This window comes from Lithobates pipiens, unplaced genomic scaffold (assembly GCF_037356315.1).
Source record: "Lithobates pipiens isolate NorthernLeopardFrog02 unplaced genomic scaffold, aLitPip1_a1.2 Scaffold_23, whole genome shotgun sequence".
Taxonomy (NCBI): domain Eukaryota; kingdom Metazoa; phylum Chordata; class Amphibia; order Anura; family Ranidae; genus Lithobates; species Lithobates pipiens.
In genome coordinates, this window is record NW_027507785.1 from 142124177 (window position 1) to 142143770 (window position 19594).

Genomic DNA, 19594 nt, shown 5'->3' on the forward strand with positions numbered 1-19594 from the left:
GGAGATAAAAAACACAAAAAAATAGTACAAAAATACCAACAACATAAAAACAAAACAGCTACATCAAAATTAGACAATGCAGCAGTTTGGGGGGAGATGGGACCCACCCCACTATCCGGGGGGGCTCCTAGCCCCCTCCTAAAGTCCCAACAGGGAACTAAACCCATGGATGGATGGCCTATGTGGGGAACGTAAACCAAAACAAGGGGGAAAAGGAAGGTCCCCGCCCCGCCCACCACATCTGAGAGCAGAATAGCCTCAATTCGGGAGAAAAACCGATCCAAAAAAGCAACAAAAGTAAAAAATAAAAGAGGAGGAAAAAAGGGGTGAAGCCCAGTGTGGGCTGATTGCATTCGGGGACATGGAGTCTGGCCGATCCCTGGCAGAGGCCCCCCCGCCACGGTAGCCGCACAGCAAACTGCAGACCGCGGAGGGGGGGGGTCACGGAGGTAGCTACGATGGCAAAAGAAAAGGGGGAAATAAAAACAGAAACCAAAACACATTAAAAAAAAACCCTCCCCCCACCCCTGGTGCCCCGCAAAGGGAAGAAAAAGGGGGCGCCGTGGCAGACCACCTTCCAACATTGGGAATGTAAACATTCTCCGCCCTGTAGGCCTAATCTGATAGTCAAACAGTAACAAGGGCTGGAGAGAAGTCACCAAAAATTCTTGCGGCCACGGCAGCCACAGTCTTCGGCCGCATAGGGCACATCCAGGTCCCTGGAACACCCGGGGGGGGGGGGTACAGGGTCAAAACATCCCATTTACAATTCCCATGGGGGGAGGCCCAGACACCAGCAATCATAGTAGAAAAAGTCCGCAATCAGCCGTCTATCACACAGCCCAGGCTCGGTATCAGTCTCGGGTGGTAGAAGGAACCACTGAAGAGTTGCGGGTTGAACTATGTCTGTCCCTCCGTCGATGCTTGCGTGTGACTGTAGACCATCTGTGAGGAAGGGGGGGGACAAGCAAGTCGCTCGGGGGTCCTCTACAATCCAGAAAGTCCACGGGATTCAGCCCCAGAGAGGATAGAAAATGTGGAAGATCGTCTTTTGTGCGCAGGGTCACCTGCCTGCCATCCTTAAGCACATGCAGAGAGAAGGGGAAGCCCCAGCGGTAGGACAGTCCTGCAGCCTGGAGCACAGAAAGGAGCGGGCGAAGGGCTCTCCGCCGCATGAGGGTGCGCCGCGAGAGATCCTGATAGAAAGTCAGTCGAGCACCATCAAAATCATAAAAGGGCTTACCCCGCACTTTTTTCATAATCCGGTCCTTGATAGTATATTTGTGAAGTTTACAGATTATATCCCTGGGATTGTCAGCGTCTTGAGACGGGGGGCGCAGTGCTCTGTGGGCTCGGTCTATTTCAATAGGAGCAGTGGCTGGGAGTCCCAATATGTCCCTAAAGATATCAGTCAGAGTGGGGACAATATCCCTGGGTCCAGTAGCCTCCGGGAGCCCCCTGATCCTGATATTGGCCCTCCTGCTGCGGTTTTCAACATCATCCAATTGCCCCAGCAGTACCTCAAGCTGATGGTCTTGTGTTTGGCACCTAGATTGCAGCAGAGCAATAGCGGGGAGAGTCTCCTCTAGTTTTTCCTCCAGGGCCTCCACTCTGTGACCCAGATGTGTGGTATCAGCTTTAAGCTGGGCAATATCAGCGGTGAAAGCCTTCTCCACTCTGCTAGTGAACTTTTCTAGGTCCTCTCTGGTGGGGAGAGACATAATATGGCGGCATATTGTGTCATCTCCCATGAGGTCTGAGACCTCTGAGCGGCCATCCAGGGACCCGGGGGATGCAGGGGGGGCCGAATCGCTTACCGATCCTGGGGAGGGCACCGGAGAAGCCAGGGGAGACGGTCCGGTTGACTGGGAAGGCGTCGCTGTAGCAGGCTGTGAGGATTTCCCAGCTTTCTGAAGTTTCCCGGTCAATATTGGGTCCATCGCGGCCCTGTCTGTGGGGGCCCGGGAAGAACTGATCCAGCTGTCCCTGCCGCTTCTTGTTACCCTGCGGCGGTCGGGAAGACTGCCGGGATCGTTGGGACATTGAGCCCGGTGATGTGGATCGGATTTCCCCGCTGAGGGCAGCTGATATGTGCGGCGATGGAGCGGAGCTGAGGTGAAGCACTTCCTCACTCCTCCATGGTCAGGACACGCCCCCCCAAAAGGAGGCTTTTAATAATGTTTCCAGCTTCTTATCAGTTGGATCTTTAAATACCTGAGCATTATCCAAAGGACAGGTCAGATTTCTATTCACGCAAGAAACAGCCGCATCGACAGATGGGACCCCCCATTTCTTGGTGAAACTTTCCTCCAGAGGATAAAGCATAGAAAACCTTTTAGGAGGAGCAAACAGTTTATCGGGATGTCCCCAATCCTCATACAACAATTTATCCATTAAGGGATTAATTGGAAAGGAAAAGGCAGGTTGTGGGATTTTCCTGACTCCCAGGGAAGAAACAGAGGACGTAGCGATCTCAGCAGCAGGCATTCTGAATGTGGTACGCACCAATTCAGTATAATACTGCACCTGTTTTCTGAGCGCCTGGGAGGAGGGGACTCTCTCCTCTTCCTCTGATTCATCCGACTGCTCAAGATACCTGTCCCAAGATAGGGATCTCTCCTCATTGTCAGAAGTGTCATCTGAAAGAGGAATCTCAGCAGAGGGAGGGGATCTACCCCTTTTCCTGCTTTCTTTCAGGGAAGCTGAAATAAAATTCATGATTCTCCCTTCAAAACCTTCCAATGTAGCCCTAAGGGAGTCCTCAGTGATGTATACCGGGGCTGAAATATCAGGAGAGGCTGCAAATCCTGACAGGGGCACTGACTCATCCTGTGAGGCTGACTCCAGTCTTGCAGGGGGGGATGGTAACCTACAGGCATTTTTAGAACCCCTAGACCTAGGCGGTGACTTACCAGTGTCCTTGTTATCTCCCCCTGAGACCCTCTTACAAGGAGACATAGTCCTAAGCTACAAAGCAGAGGTACTAGTACAAAGTGCAATCACTGTTGTGCTTAAAGTCTCACAATAAATATATATGGTTAAACTGCACAACCTGATGCTGAGTAGGTTTGTCTTAGGTTTGCCTGGATCCAATCCCTTGGGATGCTTACTGCCCACAGCTCCTGTGTCTCCACTTACAGCCCCCTGACGCTCTGGGCTGTAAAACTGCGCAGTACAGCGCCGTGCACACCGAACGACGCGGCTCGCAAACACACTCCCGCCTCCTCCATTAGCACGGAAGCGTGCTTGGTGTGCGTGCACGAGGACTGCCGGTATCCAGGGGGGAAGGGAATTGCCATCGGAGCTGTCTGGGACCCCCAGACTACGTATTACATTCATTGTGGCTGAGATTGCAGTGGAGACATGAGTCATCTGGGAGAACCAGGCTTCACTGAGCGTGTGTATCTGAAAGGCATGTAAGTATGCATCAGGCTGCTCTTACTCCCCCTAGTGGTGGAAACCAAGTAAGACATACAACTACTCAATGAAGAAATCCATAATATAATTTATACAGGATTAACTTCCCTTACCTGTCCTCGCCGCAGGAATTGCTGAAAACAGACAGATTCCAGCCTTCACCCATCACGGCGGGCAGAGTTGTGCCAACCTTCAGGTTTTTTTTGGGGTTCCTTCTCAGAAGAACCTCCTACCTGGACCTTGTAAAAGACTCTGCCAGAAACTTTTGTGCCACTATGTAAATAGTACAGTAAGTCTGGTTTTCCCAGAGCCCAGTCTTCCAATAGGAGAGGACTTACAGGCAAAACCTCGTTTCTTCAGATGACGAGGCCCGGGTACCATATTATCTTGGGAGTCAAAATATCGGCCCGAGATATGGATCCGGTTTGTTGTAGCCCTTAGGCCCCCGCAGGGACCTGCACAGAACTTTCTTCATAGCACATGTTTTACGTGACCAACCACCACTGGCAAAGGGAAAAATTAGGTGCCTCCCATATGGGAGGGGTTATATAGGGAAGGAATTCTCCTTAATTGGGGGTTAACCAGTGTCCCATCACCAGAGGTGCCTATATAACCCATTATGTAATGATCCTGTGTCCCGTGATGTATGATCAAGAAATAAGCATACGGCACCTGGTATTCCCAGTCGGTCTTCCATCCAGTTACTAATCAGGCCCGACAATGCTTAACCTCCGAGATCAGACAAGATCGGGCACTTTCAAGGGGATGGGGCCATAGGCGATCTCTTTGGGCACTCTCAACCATCTTGACAAACGCCAACATGGTGATCTTGGGAAACAAGCTAAAAAAACCAAGTCAATGCCAACATTGGAGGCTAAGCAGGGTTGGGCAATCAGTTTACTTGCCTGAAATAGGCATCTCAGAACTGCCATCTGGCTGCTTCCCGGGTTTCCAACTCCTTCAACTAATCCCAGGAGACAATACTTCGCCTCCATCCTGGTGGAGGTTCCAAACACCCGATCAATGGTTCCTGTCACCTCCGTCCAGTAGCAGATCAACTTCGGGCATCTCCAAAACATGTGCATCATGTCTCCCCCCATGTTCCCGCACCGGGGGCAACTTGCGTCCGGCCGTTCGGCCAAATTGAAAAAGTTTACGAGGAGCATAATAAGTTCTATATAATAAGAACAGATGTGACATCCTCTGAGAGGAGAGCCACAATTGACCACAGGCAGTATTCCTGTGGCCAATTATAGCTCAAGGGGGTTTAGTACACACCCCACACTATATAAGGCAGCCAGCGCGGCGGCCTTGTATAGTGTGTTGCGGCGGTCAGGGAAAGAGGACAATAGGCAGGGACAGTGTCTTTACTGCTTGGGAACCTAGCACTGTTACAGTGGGTGTTATGTGCCTCCTGCACAGTACACACCTGAAGCTACCCTTTATTACTGGTGTTCAATTTTTGCAATACAGGCATCGGCAGTGCAGAAGTTAGAGTGGGTATTGTGTGCCTCCTGCACAGTATACACCTGAAGATACCCCTTATTGCTGGTGTTCTGTTTCTGTAATGCAGGAACCTAGCACTGTTACAGTGGGTGTTGTGTGCCTCCCACGCTTGTCCTTATTTTCGGCAGCTGGACGTGTTGAGCCACATCATGGCTTGGTCGGATGTGAAAGACCAAGCCCTCCTAATGCTCCTCATCCTCTCTCACCCAGGCTCAGGGTACTAGCCTGTGTTCTGTATACACTAGGCTTTCTTCTGTATACCCTATCCTCTCTTTATACTCTAGCCTGTCGTTTATGTACACTAGACTCTTTGTTTACCTCATAAATGGCAGTGTATATAGAAGGAAGGCTAGTTTATACAGAGAGGCTAAGGTATACAGAAGGTAGGCTAGAGAATAAAGAAGACAGGCTAGTGTATACAGGACACATGCTAATGTATAGAGAAAACAGGCTTGGTTATAGAGAGAGACTGAGACTATTATATTCAGAAGAAAGGCTAGTGTATAGAGAGAGGCAGGCTGGGGTACACAGAGAGGCTAGTGAATACAGATAGGGTGATGTGTACAGAAATGCTAGTGTATACTGAGAGGCTAGAGTATACAGTTATTCTGGGGTATACAGAGACTAGTTTAAAGAGAGGCTAGTGTATACAGAATACAGACTCGTGTATGCAGATAGGCTTGAGTATACAGAGATGCTAGAGTAAACAGTGAGGCTGGGGTACACAGAAAGGCTAGTTTAAAGAGAGGCTAGTATATACAAAGATGTTAGTGTATAGAGAGAGTCGAGTGTATACAGATAGGACAGTGCATATAGAGAGACTAGTGTATACAGAAGACAGGCTTGGGTATACATCCAAGCTGACAGTGTATACAGAAGCCTGGGTAGTGTATACAGAGAATCTAGTGGATACAGAAGACAGGCTGGTGTATTCTAGCTAGTTTTTAAAGTCTAGTGTATACAGAAGACAGGCTGTGGTATACAGAGGGTTTAGTGTATTCAGAGAGTCTGGTGTATAGAGATGCAAGGGTGTACAGAGAAGCTAGTATATATAGAAGACTACAGCATACAGTAGAAAGGCTAGTGAATACAGAATAAAGGCTGGCTTCTACGGAGAGGCTAGTGTATGCAGAACACTATCTAGGGTATAAAGAGAGGCTAGATTATACAGAGAGGCTAGTGCATACAGTGAAGCTATTTTATATAGAAGCCTGGTTAGTGTATACAGAGAAGCTAGTGTGTACAGAAGAAAGGCTAAACAGGCTATAAAGAGAGACAAGTGTTTACAGAGGACAGTTTGGGGTATAGAAAGATGCTAGTTTATACAGAGAGGGCATACAGAAGACAGAAGACGGGCTAGTGTATTCAGAACATAGGCTAGGTATTCAGAGAGTCTAGTGTATACAGTCGGCGAGTGTATAAATAAGACTGGCTAGTTTACACAGTGTTTACAGAGATGCAAGGGTGTACAGAGAAGCTGGTATATAAAGAAGACTACAGCATACAGAAGAAAGGCTAGTGAATACAGAATACAGACTCGTGCATGCAGATAGGCTTGAGTATACAGAGATGCTAGAGTAAACAGTGAGGCTGGGGTACACAGAGAGGCTAGTTTAAAGAGAGGCTAGTATATACAAAGATGTTAGTGTATATAGAGAGATTAGTGTATAGAGAGAGTCGAGTGTATACAGAAAGGACAGTGCATATACAGAAGACAGGCTTGGGTATACATCAAAGCTGACAGTGTATACAGAAGACTGGGTAGTGTATACAGAGTGTCTAGTGGGTACAGAAGACAGGCTGGTGTATTCTAGCTAATTTTTACAGTCTAGTGTATACAGAAGACAGGATGTGGTATACAGAGGGTTTAGTGTATTCAGAGAGTCTGGTGTATACAGTCGGCGAGTGTATACATAAGACTGGCTAGTTTACACAGTGTTTATAGAGATGCAAGGGTGTACAGAGAAGCTAGTATATATAGAAGACTACAGCATACAGAAGAAAGGCTAGTGAATACAGAATAAAGGCTAGATTATACAGAGAGGCTAGTGCATACAGTGAAGCTATTTTATATAGAAGCCTGTTTAGTGTATACAGAGAAGCTAGTGTGTACAGATGAAAGGCTAGACAGGCTATAAAGAGAGACAGGTGTTTACAGAGGACAGTTTGGGGTATAGAGAGATGCTAGTTTATACAGAGAGACTAATGTATACAGAAGACAGGCTAGGGCATACAGAAGACGGGCTAGTGTATTCAGAAAATAGGCTAGTGTATACCGAAGACAGGCTTTTGTATGCAGAAGACCGGCTAGTGTATACAGAGAAACTAGTGTATAACAGAGTGTATATAGAAGACAGGCCAGGGTTTAAAGAAGACAGAGTAATGTATACAGAAACAGAAAACATGCTCGTGTATATAGAGAGGCTAGTGAATTTAGAGGGTAGGCTAAGTGATAACAATAGACAATCTTGGATATACAGACACAAATTAATCATTTCATCTAGTTCGCATCTCTAATGGAGTTTGTCTCATTGCCATGTTATGCCTTTTCATTCTTATGCTAAATATAGACTACACGATTTTAATCACCCACATCAAAGCATGCAATAAAACTATCATACATCAAAATAAACCATGTACTGCCAAAACAATAACGGCCAATAACTTAAAAAATTACTTATCAGTCAATGACTTAACAAAATAAACTTTGCACTCTTTTGCTCTATTTTGCATATTTGTAATTCTCCACATCAACTGTCACTTTTGATATCACCACTGACGACACACCATCCTGACTTATTTTGCTTTATTTATTATTAGAAATAGAGAGTACTATCTCAAAACCAGTTAAATCTATTCACTTCGATGAGGTCTACCGCTAATTGTACGGTAATGCAAAATGTTCACAAAACCATCCATTTGCTACCAGACATGCTGCACATATTATGAGTAATGTAACTATCGCTCGCTAACGATGTAAAAAGTTTTATTGCTTTTCTGACATTAACCGAGTATCTCTGACATTAACTGAGTATCTCTCTGCACTAGGATCATTGCACAGTTAAAACACAGTGACAAAACATTTCTTTTTACCGCAGCAAAATGTGAGAAAAGCAGTGTAAGCCGTCTTTCTGCCATATGCTTCAGAAAATTAATGTACCGCTTTTAAATCCATATCAATTCCACATCCTAATGTAATCTGTCTAAAATTTTAACATTTACTGATAACAATTACTGATATTACATTATGATTATACCAGTGGAAATGGACCGCGTAATGGAATTTTCAAATTAATCATAATCTCAGAGTTAACTTAGCTGATAAATTTAAGATTTACTCAACGATTTACTCAACGATTTAAACTTAGATTTTTTCAGGCTAAGTCAATTTAATCTTAAATCATTTATACTATATTCTACTGTACTCCTAAATAATGTACTGTTTTTCTGTATTTTAGCCGTGCTCATATTTCGTGTTATGTTGCTATCGGCAACCGGCAATCGGCCTTAATGAGGATATTACTTTGCAACAATCTCTTGATCCCTTTTGTGTATTCACTTTATCTGTATTTATACTCAATATACTTATTATTATTATATTATAGAGATTACTATCTCTAAATCATTGTAAACGTAACCATAGATATAATGTCTACAGCTAATTTTACGTTAAAGCAAAATTCACACAAAACCATCTTTTTAAAACCTTTTAAAGCCGGCACATTAAGAATAATGCAACCATCTCTCTACCTCTATGCAATAGGATTCTCTTTCTGACTCTATTTTGTATATTACTTCAACTGTCACACTGATAACCATTTGTAACACATAACACTGGCAACACATTTTTTAAAAGCAGCAAAATGCGAGAAAGTGGTTGCAGTAGCAAAGGATAGCAATAAAGTTTGATTACATTAATAACACATAATGCAACTATTTTACATTCACATCAAGCATACATCCTATTGTAAACTGTCTATCACTATTAATTTTCAGGGTTACTGATACATTATGCGGATAACCAGTGGAAACGGAGAAAAGTCAGTGTAAGCCGCCTTCGTGCGTAACAAAATTAATGGCACGATTTACACGTTGGAATTTACAAGCTACGTTAATTTACTCTTAAATAATGTATACCCTTTAGCTGCTTAGCTCACACTTTGCTGTATGTAGCCGCGTTAACTGTATTAATGGTTTCATGTAAGTAACCAATGGGGATTGACATTTCATGTCTATCTCACATCTCTAATGCAATTTGTCTCTTTAAAATTTCATACTTTTCCGGTTATTATACTTTCTCATCCTTAAAGACAAGTTGCTGATATTTTATGATTACAGCAATCATCTCATCTAATTGCTAGTCCGATATTCTAACTTGGTATTACTTTGCAAGGCTCTATTGAACAATGTAAAGGTAAGCTAGATATTTTGTGTATTTCCACTTAAACTCGACCTGTTTATACTGTCTCAATATTATCCTTTCTAATTTTGCTAAATTAGATTATAGGGTTTGCTATGTCTAAATCCACCTTTATTACGTATACTGCTACTTTTAGGATAATACAAAACCATCTTTTGCTTCTTTACACGCTTCACATATTAAGAGTAATGCAATGCTACCGATGTGAAAAGTTCATTGCTCTTCTTACATTTAGCTGGTATCTCTCTGCTATAGGAAACTGAATTTGTATTACAACGATAACTCATCTAATATCAGTCCACTCAGTGCTACCGGGATAACTTTTTCATTTAGAGTAATGAAATGATTTCTCAGTCATTTTGAAGCTACTGCAAAAAACGCTTCCGATCTCTTTTCAACTGCAATACTTAAGCTCTGCAATATAAAGGAATATTTAGCTGCTTAGCTCAAACTTTGCTGTACGTAGCCGTGTTAACTTTATTAATGGTTACCAATGGGGATTGACATTTCATCTCTAATTCACATTCACATTTCTAATGCAGTTTGTCTTTTTGCCATGTCATCCTCTGCCAGTTATTTTCCTTTCTTATCCTTATGCTATATTTGGGGTATATTTACTACATTATTAAAGACACGTAATGAACCCGATTGATAAAAACCTACACACGTCGTTGCTGTCATTTCGTGTATTTCCACTTAAACTCGACTTGTATATACTGTCTCAATATTAATCTGTGTTATTTTGCTATATTTATTATTAGAATAACCAGATTACGATCTCTATATCCTGGTAAACCAACTCACACAAAACCATCTTATTTCTACCTTACACGCTGCAATAAATATTAAGATATTAACATTTAACCGGTATCTCTCTGCAATAGTAAACGGAATGGGTAGATCACTCATCTAATATCAGTCTTCTCAGTGCTACCGGAACAACTTTTACATTTAGAGTAATGCAACGATTTCTCAGTTTTATGAAGCTACTGCAACTAACGCTTTGGATTTCTTTCCTGTTAAATTACGCTCTGCAATATTAAGCCATGTAAATTGTCCTATTGGTCTACTAACAATGCTATGTATAATAATACAAATCTTTCAAAAGCAATATCGTCTCACTACAATACTTACACTCTGCATAATAAATATGATTAATGCGACTAATGCTAATAATAAAGTCGTCTAAAACTCGGCTATAGGTAGAGAATAAAACTATCTTACATCAAAATAAACCATGTACTGCCAAACCAATAACGGCCAATTACTTAACGTCTATCAGTCAATGACTTAACAAAATAAACTTAGCACTCTTTTGCTCTATTTTTTATATATGTAGTTCTCTACATTAACTGTCACATTGATATCACCACTGACAACACACTACTGACCTTTTAACAGCACCAAATATGAAAAAAGCACTGTAACTCTTTACATGATTTAGATGTAGTTGCATTAGCAAAAAATAAAGTCATGTCTTCTGTACACGCTAGCCTTTCTGTATACATTAATCTTTCTTTGTACACCAGTCCCTCTATATAGACTAGCCTCTCTGTCTTCTGTATACACGTGCCCGTAACCTATATACACTAGCCTGCCTTCTTTTTACAATAGTCTCGGTGTCCCAGCCTCTCTGCATACACTAGCCTCACTGAATTCCCCAGACTCTCTTCTGTATACACAAGCCTATCTGTAAACAATAGCTTGTCATCTGTACACACTAGCCTCTCTGTATACACTAGCCATTCTTCTGTATACACCAGGCTCAGGGGAATAACATTAGCCTATCTGTATTACCTTGTTTGACTTTTCTGATTTCTGTTTCTTTTCTAGGGTCTACCTCGCCGTATACCCAAGCCAATCTTATTACCCCAGCCTCATTCCAATTATAATAGCCTCACTGTATACCCCAGGCAGTCTTGTGTTGGGTTTTTTCAGTCTGCTCAGCCATCTTCTTGTAGGGTTCTTCGGGTCAGCCCTTGCTCCCTTTTCCCCACGTATCCTCTCATTCACAAGAAGTTCATTCTCATGTCTGGGTTACCTTGGGCATCAGGCTAATCCTATCCTTCACTGGACATTCATTTGGGTTTGCGTAGCTTGCAGGCTCTTAAGGGGTTCCTTCTCATCTTCAGGTCAAGAGTCGGTGGGTTCTACTCTCACAGCGGTAACTTACAGTTGGCGTTTGGGCATATGTCATTTTATGGATGGGATCTTTACCTTTCCTTTTCCATATACTTGTGTCTTTTTGCCCTCTTTTCAAGCATACTGACCATCCAGGCCATGGCACACCTCAGGCCTTGGTTCTTAACCACTACAATACAGGGCACTTTCGCCCCCTTCTTTCCCAGCCCAATTTTCAGCTTTCATCGCTCTAGCGCTTTCAGTGACAATTGCGCGGTCATGCTACACTGTACCCAAATGAAATTTTTATCATTTTGTTCGCACAAATAGAGATTTATTTTGGTGGTATTTATTCACGACTCCGTTTTTTATTTTTTGCGATATAAGCGCAAAAAAGCGGAAATTTGGAAAAAAAACAATATTTTCTTTTTTCTATTTTAAAAGAAATCCAATAAAATCAAATTTTGTCATAAATTTAAGCCAAAATGTATTCTGCTACATGTTTTTGGTAAAAAAAAATCCGTTAAGTGTATAATAATTGGTTTGTGTGATCACGGACATATGTACGCAAATGATCATGTACATATGTGTGCAGGTGATCACGTACATATGTGTGCACATAATCATTGGGACAAGTGATTTTAGTGGGACATATGTGGGGGACATGTTTTTATTATTAGGGACATGTGTTTTTATTTTTTGGGGACATGTGTGTTATGGGGACATATGTGGGGACTGTGTTTACACTGTGTGGTGTGTTGTGTGTTTACACTAGACTGAAGATCAGTGAGTAAAAAGCTGTAAAAAACAGCTCATACTCACTGATCATCAGCCGGCTGCAGCAATCTACTCTCCTCTCCTCAGCGATGACTTCTGTGTGAGGAGAGGAGGAGCCGATTGCCTAGCAACCGGCTGTTTGTTTACATCACATGACGGCCGTGATTGGACACGGCCATCATGTGATCAGGAGGGCCAATCACAGAGCCCTGATTGACATTCCTGAACGTCCTATCAGAAGTAGACGGCTCCCACCCGGCCGTATATGTGCATTGGCCGGGTGGGAAGTGGTTAAGTAATATCGCATTTCCCACTTGAAGACTCCGATTACAAGTGGGAAGGCTGGCCGCAGGCCAGCCCGTATTTGTGGGAGGAGTCTGAGGGACTATTAAACCCTCCTCCTCTGTCAGGGTCAGGGTTGGTGTTTTCTAGGGAGAGAGAGACCGGGTTACACAGACTTGCTAGTGTATACAGACGGAATAGTGTATACAGAAGACCAGCTAGTTTATACAGAGAGGCTAATGTGTACAAAAGACAGGCTAGATTATACAGAAGAACGTACTGGATATGCAGAGATGGAGGCGAGGTTATACTGAGGGAGAGGCTGTTTTACACAAAGAGGCTAGTGTGTGCAGACTTGCTAAAGTATACGGACAGACTAGTGTATACAGAGAGGCTATTTTAAACAGAGAGACTAGGGAAAACAGAGAGGCTAGTGTACAGAGACAAGCTGACAGTGAGGCCGGGGTATAATGAGAAGCTAAGTTATACAGTAGACAGGCTAGTTTATATAAAAGACAAAATTGGGTAAACAGAATACAGGCTGGGGTATAATGAGAGGCAAGATTATACATAGAGGCTAGGGTATAAAGATGTATACAGAAAGGCGGGGTATACCGAGAGACTATGTGTATAAAAGACAAGCTAGGGACGGACTAGTGTATACAGAAGACCGGCTAGTTGATACAGAGAGGCTAATGTGTACAAAAGACTGGCTAATGTATACAGATAGGCTAGATTATACAGAAGAACATCCTGGGTATGCAGAGAGCTCAGCTTCAAGGGATGGCCAACGTGAGTAATATGAGTGAGACTCCTCACCCCCCCCCCCCCACCTACCAGATCTGACTTTCATCCCCTTGCCCTCTCTGCCCCGGTCATCTGGTGGCAGTTTTATGCACTCCCTGGCCCCCACCCATTCATAATCCTTACCGACCTTTCCTTCCGCTGCTCACAGGAACATACTGGATGACTTGTCTAATTAACCAACTTGTACAAGACACCGCTATCCTCCTGTCTGACACCGGTCCCCATTGGAGGCGTTACCCCTCACTGTTTGGGTGGTCCCTGCCTCCCCCTGGATGCTCCACATATACCCCGACGACATTGTCGGAGGGGCACCACTTGACAGGTGGCATCTCCCATTGGAGGAAGGGATGATGGCCCCAACCCCTTGGCAGCAGGTTCTTTCATGTACAGACCAGGGCGGCTCATCTTCCCTTCTGGAGTCTTGACCTTAGAGGGGGGAGTTGCACTTTGGGGGGTCTGAGTGATACCTAGTGCGCTGTACTGGAAGGGCTTGACATTCCCGCATATGTGTCCCCTCTCCCTGGTTGCGCCCCTCGTCCCCCCCTCTGGCCCCCACCTACTCTTTGCCGAGATTGCCTTCTGCAGCTTTCGGGGACACCCTGGATGACTTATTTATTGAGCCTATTGGTGCGAGACACTGCTTCCCTCCAGTTTGACTCTGGACCCCCCTGGAGGATTTACCCCTTACTGTTTTGGCGGTCCCAGCCTCCCTCTGGATGCTCTACACAGCCCCCGATGGTGATGCAGGAGAGACACTAATTGGCGGGCCCCAGAACTGCTGCTCGGGTGAAGTCTCCCGTTGGATGGAGGGATGGTGGCCCCAGCCCCTTGCCTGCCGGATTCTCCATGCACCGACCAGGGCTGCTCCTCTTTCATCTTCATGTGGTGACCATGGAGGGGAGGAGTTGAAACTTATGGGGTCCGGGTGGTTGCTGGTGTGAGCACGCTAAAGGACTTGACCTTTCCGCATGTTTGTCCCCTCTCCTTTGCTGCCCCTCCTTCCCTCCCCCCTTCCCTCCCTTACCTCCTTCCCTTCCCTCCCCCCTTCCCTCCCCCCTTTCACTCCCCCTTTCCCCCCTTACCCCCCTCTTTTCCCCCCTTCCCTCCCCCTTTTCCCCCGGGGCGTGGATGGAGGAGAGGGGGTAAGAAGAGGACAATCTGCCAAAGAGAGAAATACATTTGTTCGGGGGCTGCATGTACTTTTGGGGTATGGGACGGGGGGTGGTGGATCCCATTCTGTGATGCCTTTTCTGTTGTGACGGGCTCCCTCGTGCATGCCTACATTTATGGCGAGCTGAGGAGACCCCTCAGTGCTGACAGTTCTATGCTCTACCTCTGTTTTAATTATACTATTGTTTTTTGGTTCTATGATGTTACTGATTGTGTTTAATTTGCATACCGGTATCAGACGTGACATTTACCACTGCCGGGACTGGGGGGACTGGGATCCGGGGGCTCCCTCTCCGACCTGTCTACCCACCAACCCAAGTAGGACGGCGCTTTAAACCCAGTGTACATCTGGTAAACGCTATAGCATAATTGTGCTGTTTTAGTATACAATTCCTGTACTGTTGAGTGCGGACAACCCTTAATTTCCCTCTCCCCCTGGGGTTGAGGTGCCCGGCCTCTTTTTCCCCTTACCTTTCCTTCCATTTGCCCTTCCTTTTTCCCCCTTAGTTCCCTCCATCCATTACCTACCCAATACCTACCTTGGTTCAACTTTCTTTGCTTTTCTCGGACGTCCCCCTTCCCCTCCCCGAGGAGCGATGGCAGACTCAGTCAAGGTCACCTCTCTAAACGTTAAGGGACTGAAATCCTCTGAAAAACGGTGGATCCTCCTGTGAGAACTGAAGACTTCCTGTACTGATGTGGCCTTTATACAAGAAACACATTTTAAAAATACTAGCCTCCCCTTTCTACGGTCAAGATCCTTCGCTAAGGTCTACCACTCTACTAACCCCTCCTCTAAGACCAAGGGAATCTCCATTCTGATCTCTAGCAGGCTCCCCTCGGTTCTCCAGGATTCTCTGGTGGACCCTGGGGGCCGATATCTTTTTCTTAGGGGCCACATTGGAGAGCTCCTTTTTACATTTGCCACTGTGTACGCTCCCAATGATCACCAAGACACATTCCTCAGAACTACCCTGCACAGATGATGTGACTTTCGGGAGGGCCAGTTGATATTAGGTGGGGACTTTAATGTCCCCTTTCGCCATCGGTTGACACTTCTGCCTCTTGCTCCTCGCTCCTCATTTACTCTAGATAGCGGATTACTAAGTGCTTACTGAATGACCAATTAGTTGATATCTGGTGTCTGCAACACTCCGGGGAAAGGGACTACTCTTTTTGCTCTTCCCCTCACAAATCATACTTGAGGATAGACTTCTTCTTGATTCCACATGACCAACTGCACTTGGTGAGCTCTTCTTCCATCGGCCATATTACTTGGTCCGACCACGCTCCTGTAGCCCTTACCTACACCCTCTCTAGGAACCCCTCACCTAGGACTCTATTCTGGCACCTTAATGAGAGCCTCCTCCAGATACCGGAAGTTTTAGCAGATGTGACCAGGGAATTGGACCTTTATTTCCAAGAAAACTAAATGCAGGACTGCGACCCGGGGATAATTTGGGAGGCTCACAAGTCAGTACTCCACAGGGTACTTATCAGGCACGGGGCACGCATCAAACGAACACGGAAGGAACAAATTGCTAATCTGTTTTGTGAACTTGCCTCTGTGGAAGCGAAACATAAACATGCCCCCTCACGGACCTTAGAGATTGAATTGGGGACACTCCGTACCCAGATTACTGACCTACTCCATTATAAAGCGAAAGCAGTACTCCAGTTTTGTCGTAAACTGATGTAGGAATCAGGGGACAAATGCGGAAAAATCTTTGCCAGGTCAGTAAAGGAGTGGAAATCTGCCTCTTACATACAACAGTTGATAGATGAGAATGGCCAGAGGGGCTCTACCCCAACCCAAATAGCCAAAGTCTTTGAAAAATGCTACTCTGATCTCTACAACCTGCCCGATTCAGGGTCCGGACAGGACAATATAGACAGATATGTAACCGGTTCTGGTCTACCAACCCGATCACACTGGAAGAAGTCCAGATGGCCGTGGGACCTCCGAAGGTGGGTAAGGCTCCGGGCCCTGACGGATATACCGCACAATACTATAAGACCTTCCTCCCTATTCTCGGCCCGCGCTTGGTGAATTTATTGAATACTCTGAGCTTGAATGGGGATTTTCCTGAGCATACCCTTAGAGCCCACATCTCGTTGATACCTAAGGAGGGCAAAGACCTGGGCCTATGTGGGAGCTACAGACCCATTTCCCTCCTAAATTCGGTCCTAAAACGATTCTCTAAAATCCTCGCCACGTGATTGGCACAGCACTTGCAGTCCCTTATACATATTGACCAGTTAGGTTTTATTCCCACCAGGGAAGATAGGGACAACACCATTAAGGTGCTTACCCTGGTCCATAAAGCAAAGTCATCTGGGACCCCTTGTCTTTTCGTGAGTACTGATGCCGAGAAGGCTTTTGATCGGGTCAAATGGACATTCATGTTCTCGGTCCTTCGCCATATAGGTCTGAGTGAACGGATGTTGGCATGGATAAGTAAGATATACTCACGCCCTTCAGCTCAACTCAAAGCGAATGGGGTGCTCTCATCTCCCCTTGACATCGGGAATGGGACCAGACAGGGTTGCCCCCTGTCGCCCCAGTTATTCGCACTGTCATTGGAACCCTTTCTCTCCACAATTCGACAAAACTCAGACATAACGCGACTCCAAATCGGTACTATTGAAATCTGCCTACGTAGATGACATGCTGTTCTCGTTGACGAATCCCAGAGTTTCCTTGCCAAATCTCCTTCGGGAATTCCAGATATACGGGATACTTCTTGAAATCAGAGGCCATGGGGGTCGAAGTCCGCCCGCAAACGTTACTAGACTTGTAGTCCAATTTTCGATTTAAATGGACCCATACAGCCCTTAAGTACTTAGGTACTTACATTCCACAGGACAACGCGCGTACGTTTATGTTGAACTTCCCCCCACCCCTTGTCACTAAGATCCGCAGTTTGCTTCACGGGTGGCATTCTGGCCTCCATTCCTGGTTCAGGAGATGCAATCTCATTAAAATGAACATACTCCCTAAATTTACCTATCTTTTCCAAGCTCTCCCGATCCAGATTCCAGTCCCGTTTTTTAAGCAAGCTCAATCCCTGCTCACTCAATTTAACTGGGCCCACAAAAATCCCAGACTTAAGTGGTCACAGCTGACATTGTCTAAACAACAGGGAGGGTTGGTTCTCCCTGACTTGCGATGCTACTACCTGGCCTCCCATCTGGGGCGTGTATTGGACTGGAATGGAAACAAACTTTCTAAGCTCTGGGTGCTACTAGGACAATCTCACTCCCAAATTCCGCTAAGAAGCACCATGTGGTGCTATAAGGATTTACCCACAGAATTGACGTCACATCCCACTATAGGGGCTTCATTGAAAGTCAGTCACCTGATCGCTACCCAAAACACACTCACGTCTTTGACTTCCCCCCTATTCCCTATACGTGGCCATCCGAACTTGGAACCGGGGACCCACTTAGAAATTCCAACCTAGACCATGCGTCTAAATTCGTCATTGATGGAAAATGACCTTCTTTCTCAACCCTAACAGATCCGACAGGGCTTTTTCAAATGCCTTTTTGGAGAGCGGCGCAACAACATCATTTTTTCCATTCCATCCCCAATACTCAAACTTTCGCACGCCCTCAGACGGAGTTTGAGACTCTATGCAGGAGCGAAGGCCCTTTGGTCCACATTCTCTCTCAAACAGATCACCCACACTTAACCTGCCTGTCCAACTGGGAAAAGGACCTTAATTGCTCGTTTTCCCCAGCACAGAGACAACGCATTATCACTTTGGCTCTCAAAACCTCGCTGTGCACGAAGATACAGGAGACAAATTTTAAACTTCTCACCAGGTGGTATTTGACACCATCAAAGCTGCATAAATAATTCCCCTCTTCCTCGAACATATGCTGGAGGTGTGGAGAAGAAGAGGGCACGTTGATCCACATTTTTTGGTCCTGCCCCAGCTTGGTGGACTTCTGGACAGAGATCCAATGCATAACACAAAAATTCACAGACTTCTCCATCCCGGAAGAGGCTGCATTTTTTCTCTTGCACCATTGACAGATTCCCATTAAGAAGTACAAAAAAATAAATTTTACGGCATGTGATAAATGCCGCGAAATCCTGCATCCCTCTCTATTGGAAAAAATGTTCCCCCCCTTTCATTACTCACTGGCTTAGGAAAATAGAGGACATTAAAAAAAATGGAGGACTTGATCCTCACATCACAAGGTAAACAAGAATTTTTTAAACAAACCTGGGACATCTGGAATACCTTTATATTCTCGCTGGAAGGATGTCGCCTGCTATCACCTTAATGCTCTGAGCTTTCCTTGACTGGCCCCTTGGACAGTGGCTGCCATTGTGTCTCGTCCCCTCTTCTCCTTTCCTGATCTTTCACCCCTTCTCTTTTCTTCCTTCCTCCCCTATCTCTCACCCCCTCCACCCACTCTCTCTTTTGGAAAAAGTGGAAAATTGGGAATGACGGCCCCACCCCCCCCCTCTGGATGGATTATGCCGGAGGGACCTGAGGTTTGTGTGACCCTGGATCTTGGTACAGTACTTTATCCGTGCCTTGAATCATTATGATTGATGGAAGGCAGACTCACAGTTGCGAATATACCTGTATCAAGTATTGTTCAGCTGCTTTTTGCTCTGTATTTCTCTGTTGCATTATGTACTCGGGGGACCGTCTTCCCCTGTTTGTAGAAAAAATTATATTTGAAAAAAAAAAAGAAGCCTACGACACCTGGTATTCCCAGGCGGTCTCCCATCCAGGCATTAACCAGGCCCGACCCTGCTTAGCCTCCAAGATCAGACGAGATGGAACAGATACAGGGGGATGTGGCCGTAGCCAATAACTTCAGGCACTCTCAACTCTCTTGACAAACGCCAAGATGGTCACCTTGGGAAAGAAACAAAAAAAAAAAAGTCAACACCAACAACATAAAAAGAAGTCTACAGCACCTAGTATTCCCAGGTGGTCTCTCATCCAGGTATTAACAAGGCCCGACCCTGTTTAGTCTCTGAGATCAGACGAGATCTGGTGCTTTCAGGGTTATGTGGCCATAGGCAAGCTCTTCAGGCACTCTCAACCCTCTTGACAAACACCAAGA

At 45.2% G+C, this 19594-nt stretch overlaps 3 pseudogenes; all 3 read right to left on the reverse strand.

Annotated features, from left to right (window-relative positions):
* Nucleotides 1-4077: 4077 nt before the first annotated feature.
* On the reverse strand, nt 4078-4196 carry LOC143929040 (5S ribosomal RNA; annotated as a pseudogene).
* Nucleotides 4197-19215: 15019 nt separating this feature from the next.
* LOC143928428 (5S ribosomal RNA) lies at nt 19216-19334 on the reverse strand (annotated as a pseudogene).
* A 99-nt stretch (nt 19335-19433) lies between these two features.
* On the reverse strand, nt 19434-19552 carry LOC143929064 (5S ribosomal RNA; annotated as a pseudogene).
* Nucleotides 19553-19594: the final 42 nt, after the last annotated feature.